The following is an 11,933-nucleotide window of genomic DNA, read 5'->3' as shown; positions in this document are numbered from 1 at the left end:
TTTTTTTTTTTTTTTTTTTTTTTTTTTTTTGGTGGCTGGCCAGTACGGGGATCCAAACCCTTAAGAACAAGTGGAATTTTTTTTTTTTAAGATAATCACATTTAGGGCCAGCCCATGGCTCACTCGGGAGAGTGTGGTGCTGATAACACCAAGGCCCCGGGTTCGGATCCTATATAGGGATGGCCAGTTGGCTCACTTGGGAGAGCATGGTGCTGACAACACCAAGGCAAGGGTTGAGATCCCCTTACTGGTCATCTTTTAAAAAAATAAAAATAAAAAATAAAGATAATCACATTTAGTGTAAAAGCAGGGTACCTTATCTCATCTGGAGAGAGAGCTGCCCTTCCACGTGGAAGGGTGAGGCAGGAAGAGTTGTGAAAAATCTCTCAGAGCTGGATTTTAGAGCTGGACAATAGATGAGGAAACTTTAATTCTTGTGACTTCTCATCTGGACCAAACTAATCTTTTACAGCCTACTTTATGTTAAAGTGTCCTTAGGTGGCCACATGGATGCTTCAAGTTAAGATCCCAGCCTACATGAAGTAGGGTTGTGTGGAGGCTGAATGCTCAAGCCGAGTTTGGGTCCTACTAATGCCTTTACCAGCCTTTACCGGCAGTACATTATCCATTACTCTGACTGTGCCTCAGTTTCTTCATCTCTAAAATGAATGTCATACTATCTACTTTGTAAGGGTATTGTGAAATAATACTTGTAAAGAGCTGAAAAAGAATCCTGGCACATAGTAAGTGCTAAATTAATATTGTGTTATTACCAGTTCTAGAAATCCTCTTTCCCCTTTTGGCTTTATGCCTTTACTCAGGTGGGGACTTTTCCTGCAATTTTCTCCTCTCACTTTTCTGTGAGAAGACCACAAATTTTTAAATTTTTTTTCTGGTCTACACAACTGAATGTCATATCTTTGTCCTCTGAACTTTCCTAGATCTGTGGAATATACTATAAAGCATATGTACTTCACAGGGCCTGGTTTTCCAAAGCCTTGCAGTTTCAAATATTGACCTTGCAAGGACAGGAAATTTTCCCCAGGCTGATGAATCTTTGTTGCAAGATAAGGATTGTGGCACAGCAGGGTTGCTGGCTCAAAAGACAAACTAGTTACTGATTGTTATGTAAAGATACTGAGAAGTTGCTGTTAAGGAGGATTGTTTGCTAAGATCAAACCGTTGTTGATAGGCCCACTTAATTGCCTTACTGGAATGCCATCTGGCTTGTTTCACTAAAATTTACCAGCCTATATTGTTAAACTATAACCCCACCTTTGTTCTCTTCCCGTAATTTCCTGGTCTGGAAAATAAATGCAGGGAGAGAACCCCAATTTGGCGTTAATTTCCCAAATGGAAGGGTTGGCTCTCACTTGTGCGTTCCCAGGGAAATTAACCACTTTGGGGCCTCTCACTGCTCAGAAGAGATGGGCTTTGAGTAATCCTTTGCATCTCCGTCACCCAGGGGAAGTGGGATGACAAATCCACGGGGGGCGAAGCAATGCAAAGCAACATAGATCTATGAATCTTTCCTATGGTCCTTCTAGTCTTCCTCTCTGAAGTTATCTGGACAAGTTATCAAGACAAGTTATTACTTGTCTTGTTTTCCATTTTATTACACTATCAATGCTTGAGGCATCCTTATTTTCAGAGATGTCTTTCACAGTTAATTACACATAGTAGTAATCAAACATTTCTAAAAACAATGATCTCTACTAGATGATAATCTAATATTCTTGAAATAATATTTATCATGAGATATAAATGATCTTGTTAAAAAATAAAAAATATTAAAAACTCAATTATTTTCTTACCTGTCTCAAATTACTCCCAAGAGGTAATCACTAATATACTCCAAGAGGTAATCACTAATATACATTAGTTTCCACATATATGGTCTCACGATAGTGCTGGTTGATGGCGAAGCCTGATTAGAAAGAAGAGATTTCTCGAGGAGTGCTATACCCATCCCCTATTCTGAAGACATTGGTCAGGAGATGTAGACGTTAAATTGTGATTTCTGCATAGTTTTAACTAGTCAGCTTCATATAGTTTAGCCTTATGAAATTGCCATTGTTTGTAGCTCTTTTTACCTGTTCAACCTAACATGTCAGGCATTGTGCCAGGTCCAGCAGATTTGGTGATCAGGCCTCAAAGGGCAAACTCTCAGGAGGTAACAACCTATCCAACATCTGATGTTCTCTCTGCTCTTCCTTCCTATCTTCTTTGCTCCCTCCCTCTCCCTTTTCCTTCTTTCTTCCTGTTTTTTCTTTCTTTCTCCTTCTTTTCTCTTTTTCATCCCACCCTGTTCCATGAAGGATTTGAGATGAAAACTGTTCTTGCTACAATAGCATTTCCAGAGTTAAATGCTCTGGTGCACAGTACGAGTTACTTAGATTTGTCTTATATAATTACACATACCGCTGATTTCTTAAATTTGCCATTTATGGGGGGACATGTAATTCTGCATAATTATGGATTTTAAGACACTTGAAAAATATATGTTATATCTCTGTTTTTGGATAATGCCATCTACTACATTAGGCTTATAATTGCTTTTATTTTTCAAATAACTTAAAATGCTATAATAGATGAGAATTGATAAAAATGAATTTCATCAGTTCACAAACTATTTTCTATTATAATAATGCCATGTACAGGTATGACCTAATACAACATTGCTCTTTTGTATATTTAGTGTACAGAATCTAATTTCCTTTGTAGATCGCTTCTCAGCCTTTTGGCTAAGATCAAGTGTAATCTCTTTTGCAGAAATTTGGTATTTACCCCACAGACCACTGGGGATAATGCTTTTTCCAGCATCGGCTCACTCCTGCCAGGAGCTATTTCAGTAGATGGTCTTAAACATTAGAGATATGAATAACATACTGCATGTTTCTCAAAATTACACCAGGGGTCACTGTAAGCTAGAAACATTCAACAATGTTTAGAAATGTTGAGTTAATGTTAGTCACAAAATTTTTATTCGAATACTTGCTTGTTGGTCAAATCATTTTTTTAAACCCCTGGTTTGTAAATAGACCATATTACCTTTCATCATCTTTACACTGTCCAATTTCAATTCAATTAAAAAGAAAATAAAAATTCTTCCTTTAGGATTTTTAGAAGAAGCACTGTCACAATTAGAAAAATAATACTTTATTAATTTTATACTTGAATATACTTCAAGAATGTTGGGAATCCCTATTTCCAGCAAAAATTAGACATGGTATCATAGTTTAGTAGATAAAGCCAGACTTTAAGTCAAGAAAGATGAACTCTGAATTTGCTGCATGTAGTATAATCTTTCTGCCTACCTTTCCATCTGTTAGAAAGAGACTAGATTAGATGACTTCTAAAATCCTATCAAGCTCAGAGTTTTGTGATCATGCAGTGAAACAAACAAATCATCTACCACTTTTAAATATTCTATCACTAGAAAGACACAGAGCATTTCCTCAAGTTCCTCAAGGGTCATTTTGTTTAGGGATGGGCCTGAAGGAAAGACTGAGCTAGATCTAGGGCTATTAGAGATTTAAATCCACTAAAGAAAAGACTTTCCTGGGATTCATGACCACAAAAGATGAACCTACGTTCTTTCCCTGCAAGTAGCCCAATCTTCAGACAGCCTGATCCAGTGCTTTCCTCAGACCCTACTGTTCACAGGCTCCTCAACCTTATCCTAATTCTGTACTAGAAAACTCCCTGCCCTCCCAACATGAGGTTACGCTCCACTCTCCAACCCTCCCTCAAACACACCCACGTCAATCCACTGAAATCAGTGAAACCCTTCTCTGCATCAGGTCTTGAAGCAGGGGCTTTAAAAGACTTTGTCAGGTTTTCTTCAGCTGTTTCCTCAAACTCTTCTCACCTTGAATATTTGTGTAAGCCAGTCCCACTCACCAGGCCACTCACCTTCCACAAATCAATAAATCACTTTCATGTCACTTCACTGCTAAAGCACCACCCTGCCCTCAGCAGCCTGACCCCAAAGCATTCATCTGTTCCATGAAAGCTCATAGAATGTAGTGTGTCACTAACCTATTATCTGTGCTGCTCACCTTCCCATTGTCACATTCATTTTCTTGAATGTAACAGTATCGAGTTATTATAAGCAAGTATATCTTATGTCTTCAGTAAATTTTTAAACTCCTGTGAAAAGTGACCAAATCACATCCTCCAGCCCAGACCCTCAAACAACAGCCTAGCATAGACTAACTTTCAGTGAATCAGTAACTCAATGCATAGGACAGAATAAACCACTATTTTGATCTCACAGGAACCCTTTATAGCCTTGTGGATTACTGATTATATTGATGACAGAATTTCCTGCATTTTCTGACCACACCTGATTTACCCCAATATTGCTTAAATCAAGTTATATGCTTCTTTGGTGTTAGACCTCATCAACCCTGAGCAGTTCCCAATTTTTCAAGTGACTCATTAAGTGAACAAAAAGTCTGTGCTTGGTAACACATTATCCTGTATATAAGTTTTAAACAATAAATGAGAGAAAATTGCCATCAGTCTTACTATGTGGATTTCTTCTTAGTCTTGAAAAATGGTGTGAGGATGGGGGAAATGGGTTATTGAAAAACTATCAAACAGTTCTTAGGAGGATCTAGATTTAAATTTGGGGTGTCTACAAATCATAAGATCACTTACATCTGGTCTCATTCCAGCTAGAGAAACGATTACTTTTCTTCATCTCTCCCCCCAATAAGTTAGTATTTATTGAGCAATAATTAGTGATACTATGATGCTTGGCATTGAGCATTTTATTAAACTTCACTAATCTCTTCTTTATAATAAAGAAAGCTATAACTTGTTTGAAAAATTGTTTGACCACTGTGTCCTATTATGGAATTCCACTGCGATTTCTACATTCCTAATATGACTACTTTGCAAATCTTATTGGTGAGTCCAGAAACAAATTCCCGTAATTTATTATATGAAAGGTGTGGAGAAACTGTACTATATCCAGTGCTGAGAACTCAGGCCATCCATACTGATTCTTGTCTCTCATTCCCCTCAAACACATTTACAGACATAGTAAAGGTCCAAGTGTAAGTGCCAAAACCATAGAAGTACTGGAAGACAAGTAAAATGAAAAAACATCACCAGGGTCAGGGGTTCAGATCCTCACACTGCCCAGCCACCAAAATATATATATTAAAAAATAATGTAGTGCTGATGGAAGGATTTGTGCTTATATGAAAATATTAAGTGAAAAAAAAGCAATTGTTAAGTGTGTATAGTGTGAATACATATGCACACACGCACGAGCACACCCTCATATTTTTTAAGGCTTGGGGACAAAAGTATGGAAAGATAATACTAAACTGCTAACACTGGTTATTGCCAGGAAGTGGAAAGAGGTGTTTGGGGTTGGATAGAGAACTCCTCTTTTCACTTTTAGATATTGTTCTGAAGTCTGAAATATTTTTCTTCAGCATGCATTACATTATAGTTAAGAGAATGAGAAAGGATGCTTACTGAGCACCTGGCACTGTGCTGGAGCTGAGGATACAGCATTAACCAGGCAATCTCCCCCTTTAGGTCACAGCGAGCTTACAGCCCATGGGACACAGCTGGCAAGTGCAACGCAAGTGATGAGTACAAGACCGTAATGTAAGCACAGTGCTATGTTGCTGAGCCTAGACGTAGGAGACTCCTATTATAGATACCTCTTACACATTAGTATAAAAATGCATGCTAAATTGACTATAGGGAAACAAAAATTCGGGTCTTAATAAGCTTGTACTCAGTGGCAAGTACAATCCAGATATACACAAGAGAAAAAATATTAACCCACAGCAGTATAAGCTCAATATTATTTAAAATAAACAGGTTCCCAACACAAAGAAACAATATATGTCTGAGGTGATGGATATGTTGATTGACCTGATTTAATCATTACACATTGCATATATGTGTCAAAATATCACACAGTAGCCCATATGTACAATTGTTATGTGTTAAAAAAAAAAAAACATTTTCTGACAAACATCTGAAAAAAAAAGTAATAAAATAAACAAGCACACTGAAGGATGGAAATGAGAAATAGTGCAAGCAAGTGAAGATTAGATAGAATACTTTTGAATTTTCAAGTCAGATGGGACTGGGCATACACAGAAAACAAAGTTATTGTTACCACACTACAGATCTTATCATCTTAGGGGGCCAGAAATCCCTTCTGGAATTTGTTTAAAACTATGAACATCCTCACCCAGAAAAAAGATGCATGAAATTCTTTTTTTAATAGTCTGAGAAACCCTGCCACAGATGTTTTAGTCTTTGGCTTCTCTTATGTGTTAAAGATAAGTAAAAGTGGGTTGTTGTGCAGGTTTGCTTTTAACTGCAGTTAGGTCTGTACTGGGAATAACACGGCACCCAGCAAATACACTTCACAAAAGCCACTGGCCATTTTTGATAAGAGCTATAATTCTATTTATCAGCATCCTAATATAAATGTAAATCAGTACCTTTATCCAAAGAACTGATCATACTGAGGCTGAAAACTTACCCTAATCTTTTGGATAATCTATGCATTGAAGCTCTAAATGTTGATGAATATGGAGGCAACACAATTATGAGGGGAAATGTGTACAGTTTAAAGTCACAAACAAGGGCCGGCCAGTGGCTCACTCGGGAGAGTGCGGTGCTGATAACACCAAGGCCACGGGTTCGGATCCCATATAGGGATGGCTGGTTTGCTCACTGGGTGAGCGTGGTGCTGAGAACACCAAGTCAAGGCTTAAGATCCCCTTACCAGTCATCTTTTTAAAATAAATAAATAAAGTCACAAACAATCATGACCCTGAAGTTCATTTTAAGATTACAAATTTATTTCATTTAAGTAGCTATGTGATTTCCATCATGCATATTTCCTCATTGCTGTGGAAACTCATTTAAAAAGACACCATAGGCCAGTGTATATTTCATTATGATGTAGATAGGGCATACATTCATTACTGCTTTGGCATGTCCCAGCCTTCCTTTAGGTGAGAGCTTACCAGAATATGAAGAAATCTTATTAGATTTCCATCTGTTTGGGGCCATTGGGAAACCAAAGAGGTTTGCTCATATAAGAATTAAAATATAGAGTGTATGAGAAAGGGCAATAGTATTAATTAAACGAATAGAAAAGATATTTAAATCTTTAAATTTAAAGTTTAAATAGAGGGCCGGCCCGTGGCTCACTCGGGAGAGTGCGGTGCTGATAACACCAAGGCCACGGGTTCGGATCCCATATAGGGATGGCCGGTTCGCTCACTGGCTGAGCGTGGTGCTGACAACACCAAGTCAAGGGTTAAGATCCCCTTACCGGTCATCTTTTTTAAAAATAAATAAATAAATAAAGTTTAAATAGAAAAGATATTTGTAGTGGATCAAATTATGTGCCCCCAAAACTCCCTGAAGCTTGAATTGTATCCCCCAAGCTTTATGTATTAAAACTTAGCCCCCACTGTGACTGTTAAGAGGGTGGGAAATCCTATTATGGTAACTGAAAGGTGGAGCCTTGAAGAGGTGACTGGATTGTAGGACCATGCAGTAGTGAATGGATTAAAAATGGTGGTCAGGGGCGTGGTTCTGAGGACTTTAAAAAAAGAGGAGAGTCTGTCTCTCTCTCTCTGCTCTCTCGGCTTCCACCATCTTTCAGTGTGAGACCTCTGGGTCACTGTTGCCACCACCAGATGGACTTTAGACTTCTCAGCCTCAGAAACTGTAAGCAATAAATGTCATTTTCTTTATAAATCACCCAGTTTCGGGTATTTTGTTATAAGCAACACAAACAGACTAATACAATATTTAAAGCTTTCATTTTGTGATGCATTGCCCTGTGGTATTTGTGAATACAAATACACACTATGTTTTTTAGTGTTAAATAAATATTTATGCTGAAATAAAATCAGTGGCTTTTGGAAAAAGGATATTTTCCAGAATGCTTATAGCCCATAGGCAAATCAATTTTGGAACTACATTTATGCTCAAGTCAACATAGGAAGTTAAATATACACACTCACTTTCAAAGCAAGGGTTGAAAATGAACAAATATCTCTTTTGGATCTATTTTAATCTTCATGCATTCAAAGACTTATATTGTGACTTCAACAGGGAAAGCCCTGTTTGGACCTTGTACTGACTTTTTTGATTTATAAAGAGTAGTTGTGGTAAAGAGTATCAAAACATTCAATGAAAATCTAAATTAATATACAATTAAAAGTAATTAGTGGACTCCTGAGCACACCACGGAATTTCTTATTATTGAATTTAAGCATTTGTTAAATCTTAGCTAAATAATTGGGAGATTATGCAAAGAAAAATAAAAACAAACACTGGTATAAGGCTTATTATTGGCCAATCTTTACAACATTAGCTCATCAAAAATCCTCATCATAGCCCTATGATAATCCTCATTTTCCAAATGAAACAGAAACAGAGTGGGTGAATAATTTGCCCAAGATTAGACAGCAAGGAAATGGGAAAGGTGGGATTTCAACCCAGAGTTTGGCTCTGATCTAGTTCTCAAAATTTTCACCAGGGGGTCTGGCCTGTGGCTCACTTGGGAGAGTGTGGTGCTTATAACACCAAGGCCACGGGTTCGGATCCTATATAAGGATGGCTGGTTAGCTCACTTGAGAGAGCGTGGTGCTGACAACACCAAGCCAAGGGTTAAGATCTCCTTACTGGTCATCTTTAAAAAAAAAAAAATTTTTCACCAGTATTTGGTTTTGTCACTATTTTTTGTGAGTTTTACCCATTCTGCTAGGCATGCATTGATATCCCATTTTAGTTTACTTTGCATTTCTCTTAATGGCTAGTGAAGTTTGGTATCTTTTCAGGTCCTTATTTGTTATCTGTTCATTTTCTAATTGGATTTCTTTGTTTGCATTTGGGTTTTGAGAGTTCCTTATACATTCTAAATAGTAGTCCTTTGTCAAATATGTGATTTACACATATTTTCTTAGATCCTTTCTTGTTACATCCTGTGAATCATATTTCTAATCCGCCAGATTGGAGATAGATTAGTGAGAACAAAACCCCAGACTGCATATCATTATTGTTCGTAGGTTTTCAGTGCAGTCTACTTCACATTCATTGCTTAATCATCTAACAGTAAAATTGGGTATTATGACAGAGTATGTCATCTCTTGTGTATCACCAGTACACGATATTTAGTTAGCATTCTTGGTAATGGTTATATGTTTGTTTTTAAGTTTCTCTGTAATAAAACCTGATACCTAACAACTTTAGGGAATCTGATGTTTTTAACCTTTTTTTTTTTTTTGTCAGCTGGCCAGTAGGGGATCCAAATCCATGACCTTGGTGTTACCAGCACCACACTCTCCCAAGTGAGCTAACCAGCCAGCCTGTGATGTTTTTTAAAGTATGATAAATAGCACTAAAGGTTGTTGCATTTCTTATCTCTTTTAACCCACCCAACCACTGGAAGGAATTATCTTTATTCTACAGATGAAGAAATCAAGGCCTAAAAAGGTTAAGTGACTAGTACAGGTGGCACAGCAGCACAAATAAGATTTACATCAGAGGGCCGGCCCACGGGTTCAGATCCCTATGTAGGGATGGCCGGTTAGCTCAATTGGGAGAGCGTGGTGCTGACAACACCAAGTCAAGGGTTAAGATCCTCTTACCAGTCACCTTTTAAAAAAAAAAAAAAAGAAGATTCTGGATGGACTTTGAGTTCCAGCCATGACGGAGTAAGAGGGATTGAATTTGCCCTCAGGTCCACTCTAACAAAGCTCAAAAGTAAGCGTTAAAAGGATCAAATGGATTTCTAGTAATTTAACTGAAATATTTAAAAGAATACTAAAAAATCCAACATCCAATAACATAAAATTGACAATGTTGGCATCTAATAATAAATTAACAGGCATACAAAGCAATCAAACATGTCCTAACACAGGGAGAAAAAAATGAACAGACACAAATCCATAAAAGGCATAGCTAATAGAATCAGTGAAGTCATTAAAACAGCTATTAAAAATACACTTTGTATGCTCAAGAAGGTTAGAGAAAAGCACAAACATGATGAGAAGAAAAATGGCAGGTGTAAAAAAATTCAAACTAAATTTCTAGGGATGAGAAACACAATGTCTGAGATAAAAAAAATGAGTACTTCAAAAAGTTCATGAAAAGATTTATATTATCTTTAATCCTGTTTTTCCATGAACTTTTAGAAGTACCTTGTGCATCTGATAGGATAAACAGCAGATAAGACACTGCAGAAAAGACACGTGAAATTGAAGACAAAGCAACTGAAACTATCCAAAATGAAACAGAGGAAAAAGATTTAGAAAATGGAAAGAGTAACATGCTGTGGCCTAAAATATATTACACTTACTATTAGAGTCTCAGAAAGGAGGAAGAGGGGTGGTTCAGACAAAAATATTTGGAGAAATAATGGCTGAATGCTTATCACTTATAAGGGAAACTATGCGCTGACATAAAAAACTCACAAGCCCCAATAAAAGAAACATAAAGAGAAACACTAAGGAGATGGCAAATTAGCACATGAAAAGATGTTCATCATTATGAGACATCAAGGGAATGCAAATTAAAATAATACAGAAAATTTCTATAGCGGCCAGCCACCAAAAAAGAAAAAAAAATTTCTTACCAATCAGTCCCACTCTTGTATTTTGCCAAGAGACATAAATAAATATATCCACACAATGACTAGTGCAGCAGATCTTGAAAGCAGCTTTACTCACAATGACCAAAAACTGCAAACAGCCCAATGTCCATCAATAGACGAATGGATAAGTATGTGGCAGTTCAGCCATTGAATGAATGTGGCATTATCAAAGGACCAGACTACAGATTCAGGCAACAGAGCAGAAGAATCTTAAAGGCATTATGCTAAGTGAGAGAGTAAGACATAAAAGCACTCCCTTCACCCTACTCCCACCCCTGCACAAAAGATTACATACTGTTGTGTGAGTCCACTTACATGACATTCTAGAAAAGGAAAAATCATAGTGACAGAAAGCAGACCAGTGGGTTCCAGGGGTTGGGGGATGGGATTGACTTCAAAGAGGTGCAGTGGAACTTTCTGTAGTAATGGTAATAGTTTATATCATAATTTGGGTGGTAATTACATGGCTATATACATATACCAAAACATATCAAATTACACACTTAAAATTATACACTTAAAACTTTATTTCTGGGCCGGCCCGTGGCTCACTCGGGAGAGTGCGGTGCTGATAACACCAAGGCCACGGGTTCGGATCCCATATAGGGATGGCCGGTTGCTCACTGGGTGAGCGTGGTGCTGACAACACCAAGTCAAGGGTTAAGATCCCCTTAACCGGTTATCTTTAAAAAAAAAAAAACAACTTTATTTCTTGTAAATTATAGCTGACCAAAGAGAGAGTGAAAAGATATTCTGGAAGCTATGACCAAAGCAGTAAAATAGAGAAAGCCAGTGTGGGAGCCTTAAACTTACAAGGACTACTTGCTATGAAGCACTAGGGAGATAACAGGGCTGAGACTGAAAACAACTGTATGCCTGCAGGGTGGCAGGGTGGAGCAGAGTTAATTCCCAGGTAATGCAAGAAAGCACAGTGCACAGAGAGAGAAAAGGGACCGAGATCCCAGGAATGTTAGGAAAACTGTAAGTAGATCATGACGATAAAACTAATTTTTAGAGCTGGCCAGTTAGCTTGCTTGATTAGAGTGTGGTTTTGATAACACCATCCAAGGTCAAGGGTTCGAATCCCGATACTGGTGAGTCGCCAAAAACAACAACAACAAAAAAACCCCAACCGTTTTGAAAAGAAGAAAATGCAAGTTAAAAAAATTGGAATGCGGGCCGGTCCGTGGCTCACTCGGTAGAGTGCGGTGCTGATAACACCAAGGCCACGGGTTCGGATCCCATATAGGGATGGCCGGTTGCTCACTGGGTG

The 11,933-nt window shown here is 37.8% G+C and overlaps 1 pseudogene; it reads left to right on the top strand.

Annotated features, from left to right (window-relative positions):
* LOC103600190 overlaps positions 1-11,933 on the top strand; it is a 48,879-nt pseudogene that overhangs the window by 8,436 nt on the left and 28,510 nt on the right.

Source organism: Galeopterus variegatus, unplaced genomic scaffold (assembly GCF_000696425.1).
Source record: "Galeopterus variegatus unplaced genomic scaffold, G_variegatus-3.0.2 Scaffold3259, whole genome shotgun sequence".
Classification (NCBI taxonomy): domain Eukaryota; kingdom Metazoa; phylum Chordata; class Mammalia; order Dermoptera; family Cynocephalidae; genus Galeopterus; species Galeopterus variegatus.
The sequence above is the reverse complement of the archived record's forward strand: the minus strand, read 5'-3'. Positions and strand labels throughout refer to the sequence as shown.